The sequence below is a fragment of the Montipora capricornis genome, unplaced genomic scaffold (assembly GCF_036669925.1).
Source record: "Montipora capricornis isolate CH-2021 unplaced genomic scaffold, ASM3666992v2 scaffold_501, whole genome shotgun sequence".
In the NCBI taxonomy this organism is placed as follows: domain Eukaryota; kingdom Metazoa; phylum Cnidaria; class Anthozoa; order Scleractinia; family Acroporidae; genus Montipora; species Montipora capricornis.
The window spans coordinates 85,001-91,634 of NW_027180241.1; the positions used below are offsets into that span (position 1 = coordinate 85,001).

A 6,634-nucleotide genomic window follows, 5' to 3' on the forward strand; every position below is an offset into this window, starting at 1 on the left:
TATTTGGTATAGAGGTAAGGTATGTAACCTGTGGTGTGCTCAATTTTAAAGGAGCTTTATCTTCCATTCATGAGTGTTAAGAATGTTCATTCAACTTATTAATCATTTGTGAAGAAAAACCACAAGAAATGTTTTATTTATGGTTGTATATCTGACGTAGCATCATATAAGTTGACATAAACTCTAAGTTGGCCGGAATTTCTTTCCTTAGATGCCCCGTACTACAATGATAACAGGGAGTTTAAGATCTACGACGGCGACGGTCGACGAAAATGTCACCTCAAAACCTAACTTTGCTTTATCTTAAGTCTTTCGCGATTATTCAGTCTCGTTCACGTCCTACAATATGGGCGAAGTATCCTAAAAATAAACTGGTACGAACGGTTTTTCAGAGTGGAAATAGAGAATGGAAGATTCTCTGTTGCATGCTTACGTTGTCGTCAAAAACTCAAGTTTGGTGATTTCCACGTCGTAGTTATACAGGGGACCGCAAACATACTTGCCAAAATCCGTGTTGCACGTGCAGCACGATTATTTATGCTCTTTTAACCAATGATATTATTGTTTTGTGGCGATGTCGTAGTCGTAGCCGTAGCCGACGTCGTTTCTTAAACTCCCAAATGATTGGCTGTACTGCATTAAATGAGTAGTTTACATTATAAAACTCATTAATAATTCACGATGGGAAAACAAAAGAATTGTTTTATTAACTGATTTGTCTTCATTTGAATGAACGTTTTTTTCGATTTTCCCCGTTAAAATGTCTTAAATCACCAAAAAGACCCAGTGTACATTTACAAACTCGAGGCGAAGCCGAGAGTTTGTAAATGTGATACAGATCTGCCTCTCGTATTGTATATATTACATATTCGTTGTCAGTGCATGTTGTGTCACATTTACGAACTCTTGAAGTGAATTGTAAATATTACATAAGCCTCAAACATGTGAATACCATTACTTCGTGCGAAGGAAAAAATTACAGAAGGCGACATGGATTGTTTCTTTTTTCAACTTCCTTTCTTCCTTCAACTCCTTTCCCTCCTCCCATGATTATTTCATGAGTTTCCCATGCAATCACAATGAATTTATATAGCCCACTTTCTATTTACATATTCAAATGCGCTTTGCAAGTAATCAATGTATCGGTGAGATCGGACATCAGCATATACAGGCGCCATTGGCAGCCGCTATAGAGCGTTTTCACATGACGTCACGGCGGCCATGTTGGTGTTCCAAAACAAAGAAATGGCGGCCATGATGGTGCACCAAACTAATCCTCCGGGAATTAAAATCTATTTTTATGCAAATACTTTCTTTTCTTAAGTAATCCAATATGGCTCCTGGTCACGCGAGTGAAAACGCTCTATTATCTATTAGCGATCTCACCCAACCCGAGAATGAATGAATGGCCGTTTTATGCTACAGACTTTAAAGTCGTCTGATACGTTAAAGTCGTTTCAAGACGACTTTAACGTCTGGTATAAAAACGAGAAATAAGACAGACGCATTTAACGTCTGACGGCTTTAACGTCTTGTTTTAAGAGCGTCGTTGAGACGCTCTTAATAGACGACTTTAACGTCTCAGACGTTAAATGCGTCTAGTATAAAAACGGGACGCCCTAACTTGGACGCATTTAGCCCTGACACCTTTGTTAATCTGCACTTCGTTCCTTCCTTGCTCTCTTGGTCGACAAGACAAACAAGCCATGCACCGAGGCTAAATCTAATTCCTCGTCCATCGCCAGAAAATGCTGATTTCTAGACTGATTTCTGTCACAAAAAAATACTTGCATCTGTCCTTCCAGGCGACGTCGAGACATAAATTTGAGAAGCTGCAATTCCGCCACGTTTATTTGCTCATATATTCGTGTGTTAACGTTTATTTGGTGCCGAGTTTGCTCGTGCCCAGTGTCTTCCGATAATAGAACCTAGTCATTTTTTTAGAAAAATCTTGTTTTTGTCCGTTAGTTTGTCTACTTCAGTATGCGTCCCGTTTTTATACCAGACGGCTTTATAACGTCTCAGACGTCAAATGCAACTTGACGACTTTAACGTCTCTAGCATAAAAACGGCCAATAAATGAAATGACACCAGATCACAACACCGTGTATGGGTTCTTTTGATGACGTCCAGACAGAGATTAGTCAACCGTGAAGTGTTGTGAGACAAGGTCTACGGTTTATTACGGCAAGCCAAACATGATAAAAGTACGTTAAGTTTGAAATCACCTACCGAGTTTTCTTAATCGATATGCGAGTTTAAGAAATTACTGCACGAGAAATTGAAATCATTATACGAGAATGAAAAACTGTCATACGAGATTCGAGATTACCCGGCTGTCGTGAATGAAAAACAATTAATTGAGAATAACAATGATGCAACAATATACCGAGAAATCTACATCCTATGACGAGAATAAGAAATCGTTTATAGGTGAGAATGAGAAATCGTCACTCGAGTTTTTTCTAAACCGGTGAGCACCACCTAGTCAGCGGAGTGCAGTTTGGCGGGACTCCCGCGCGCCAACGCCTGCCATGCTTTCTTTACCTTCGCTTTTGGGGATTAAAAAAAATGGCACTGCAGCATGAGCAGCAACTGCGTCAACTTCTCTCAGCCAACATCGAGAGTTCATGCTCAAGTATCCCGTGTGTTTGGACGCTCGCAAGTTAATCCAAACTCGAGACCAAATCAGAATGCAATTGCAAGTTCTTCGCATTTCAGGCGCCTCACGAACATGAGACGAATTCGCACCTCCAATATGAGGAAGAGGACAAATCGGTCAAAACCCAAGGCTACAGAAAAGACTATTATTTTGTGATTTGATAATGGAGTAAGTGTTGTACCGCGCCAGGGAAAGAGAGTGGAATTAACTGAGCATGGTTACGTGGTCAGTACTTTTCAGTTTTTGAAAGGCATGAACGAAGTGCTGGTTGAGGCAACCGGAACGGAGGCGTTTGGAGAAAAGACTCCTACCCTGGTGGACATAGAAATACTTGTGTCAGTCTACAATAATCTCGTTAAGCCGACGCTTGCACCAGGTCAAGACGGGATTACTGATGTAATCTTAAGGCCGGTTTACACGGTACGACTTGTCTGCCGGTTTTGTCGGACCGATAAATTGTACCGTGTAAATTGTGTAAAACGCGTAACTTTTCCTTAAAAGATCTTTCCGTTGTCCTTTAAGTATCCGCCATTTTAAACGCTTTAATTTTTTAAAGTATTTATGCTCATTACTCACTCGCATACCCTTTGATTGACACGGCAGTTTCTCTGGAGTGTCCGCCCGACTTCAAAAAATCTTTTGCACTGCAACAGATTTTTTGAATCGAACCGATGTTCATTTCCGCGAATTGGACGTTCTGCAAAAAACCCCTCCCGTTAAATTCGCTTCTCGATTCGCATATGGGAGAGTAGAGTGAAGATCTTGGATAAAATAGATGGGAAATTTGTATCCCCCCCCCCCCCCTTCCCCCCAAATCAAGGATGGGAAAATGGCGCGTTTTGGCTTTTGCGCGGCTTCATCCTTGATTTGGGGGGATGGGGGTTTGCTGTTCCATTGCAATCCCTTAACGAAAGGTTGGAAAGACAGTTCAAAGCCCTAAAAGCTCAGTTTTAAATCGATTGTCTCCAATCTGGGCAGGAAAACTCGCTGCGGGAATTTCTTGTGTGTAAAAAGATATTTGTTAAAAATCGAATAGCGCGAGAAAACTAAACCGCAACCAGTAATGGTAATTAGTTTTGTGGTTTCATGTCGCTTCTGATTGGTTGCTGCACAAAGGGAAATGTCAAAATCAAATCAACGTGTTCACGGTTTTTTCGATCCGCACGGGCTACGATTTCTATTTGTTTGCAAGACAAATTTAAACTTTCAATTTCGGCGAGTGCGTCGAATTGTTTCCATCTCTTCGCAAGCAATACCCTTTCATACGCGACGACATAAATTACATAAACAAACTAATTAAAAATCGCCTTTTGACCTTTTGGCTGTTGAAATGCAAAGAACATTTTCCGCAAAAAACGGAGAATGTTCCGTGATGCACTTCATGGCGTCCCGCGAGAAGCAGTGTTTAGCAGGCCAAAACTAATCAGTTCGAAAAAATCTGAACTGACTTTGTGCCAAAAGTGAGTTCTTTCAGTCCTCGGTTGTTGCCTTCGACTTGCACCGGAAGCCAGCAATATTGCAATCAAAATTCGAGTTTTCAACTGAGGCTTGATTTAAAATATGCACCATTCATCCGACGAACAGATTATTCAAATGAATGAAGGGGTAGTTTCTAAAGAAACTGTGGTGCTGCGTCGGTGGGGAAGTAGTACACAAAAATTTGGTTTTATCAACGGAGTTGATAATGTAAATTGGCCACCGTACAGAGATTCTAAAAGCTGACGTTTCGAGCGTTAGCCCTTCGTCAGAGACGAAGGGCTAACGCTCCAAAAAAAGTTTCTACAATTCAACGGAGTGCATATTAAACCTAGTTAAAATGAGGATCACCAATTTAACCTAGTTAAATTAGCCCGGGCTAACGCTCGAAACGTCAGCTTTTAGAATCTCTGTACGGTGGCCAATTTACATTATCAACTCCGTTGATAAAACCAGATTATTCAAATGGTTACTGAGGAACGCTTGAGCTGTTTTGACTGTAATGCTTTTTGCAATTATATCTTTGACGATGCTCGGTGAAACCTAATGGTTTTCTTTGCATGGTGTGTACTGCGTGGTGGAGCTAAATTTAGTTTTATCGAACTGAGTACGCGCACCTACACTGGTTGCCAGGGTTGACTTCGACTCGCATAGCGTTGCCTCGGACCTGGAAAAATTCCTCTGACACCCTGCGTAAGTTTACCCGATCTAAATTTTAGAAATGTACCTTCTTTTATTTCTTATAGTTGTAACCTGAGATCGTTGATCGCTGAAATCTGTACGTTGATTTAGGCGCGAACGTCGTTAAAACCAATTTTCTGCTCCTCCGGTCATGAACTTCGACACATCAAGTCGACATATCGCTCGACACTAAGTTGTTTCAAATAAAAATAGCTGACATACCAACAATTAGGATCTTCTTGTTTTCAAACGGCTTGAAATCCTTGTAGGAATGACTGTGCATTTTCAGGCCTTTAAATTCATCCTGACCAGGGAAGCTCGGGGTGGGCCACGAAGGTTCTGAGTGATGGCCGACACATAGCATCACAGCATCGTAGATCTCTACCTTCACTGCTTCGGGATCCGCCCCGTTTAGTTCTCGAAAAAGAATTTCCTATTTGCCGCTGTCTTAGAAGTCTGCCGTCTTTCTGATCTCGACCACCTTGGTTCTAAAGCGAATGAACTTGTACATATCAAACGCCTTAGCATACAGGTGAAGATACTCCATGACCTTTCTGTGGTGCATGAAAGGTGGAAACTCCCTCGGAATTGGAAAATCCGAGTAGCACATCATCTCCTTGCTCGTATTGATCACAGTGGATCTGTAGACAGAGCTGTGGCGTTCTTCTTCGGTGAAATGCCACAAGCCTCCGATTTCATCTTCCGCTTCGAAGCAAACGGGTTCCAAGCCGTCGTCATTACAGGCTTTTATGCAGGTTAAACCACTTGCTCCGGCTCCTATAATTGCTACTCTCATTTTGATGGAAAAAGGAAGCAAAGAAAAGGACTCTGGATCGGACAAAGATAAGCTCCAGCGTTACTGTGCAGGTTTGCACAACAATGCTTCCCTTCGACCTTTGCAGGCATTGTTGTAGCTTGTCACGCAATCTGGAAGCGTACTTTGTACCCGCTGAAATCTCACGCAAATCACGTGCGTGGGTCGCAGCTAATCACAACAGAGTTAGGGTAAATCCCGATAAAAGACCCAAAAGGATATTCACACGCAAAATTTTTCAATAAAAAAGCCTTACTTTATTGTCCTGATGACTTGCTCGCTTTCTGTGTGGTTATTTGTCTGATTTAACGCGATTTAAAAGGGACACGGTCAACAGCTCTGGTTAGTAGCAGCAATTTAATTAAGAAACAATACAACGTTTTTTAAAAACATGTTTCAACAGACTCTTCTGTCATCTTCAGTTTGAATTACAAAGTACATAGTTGGGTTGAGTTTGTGTTCGTTCTTTTCTCTGCTTCGAGGGTTTTTCTCCGGGTTCTCCTCCCTCAGCAAAAACCAGCATGCAGCTGATTCCAGCTGGCTGTAAGCTGTGCTCCAAGGTCATACATGGACCGTATAGCGGCTGCCAGAGGCGTCATGGTATGTTTCGGTTCGACCATGGACACCTACTTATTTTAACAACTAGAAAATGTAAACATTTTGCAAACATAGAAAATTCTACCTCAGACTTTTTGCAGATGAAAGTTGCCACCTGTCCTCGAGCGTTTTGAGAAACGTACGAAAATTTCATAACTTGACATGAAAAAAAAATTGTTTTGGGACATCGAATTCAAGATCATGCTTTGCACCACAAGAAAAACCTCTTATTGAACTATAATATATCACTTAAAGTCCGACGGATTTAGAGCTTTAAAGGTGAAAGCAGCTAAATTACGTGTTTCTAATTTAAGAAGGTGTCACCGTAACGCAATCAACAGGTTTCGCGACAGTGAATTCCACAAGTCACGACAATTTCCAGCACACGCTGGACTGTTTGGTGG

The 6,634-nt window shown here is 41.5% G+C and overlaps 1 pseudogene; it reads right to left on the bottom strand.

The window, feature by feature from the left end:
• Positions 1–5,705, bottom strand: part of LOC138036792 (flavin-containing monooxygenase 5-like) — a 9,633-nt pseudogene extending 3,928 nt beyond the window's left edge.
• Between the last annotated feature and the right edge of the window lie 929 nt (positions 5,706–6,634).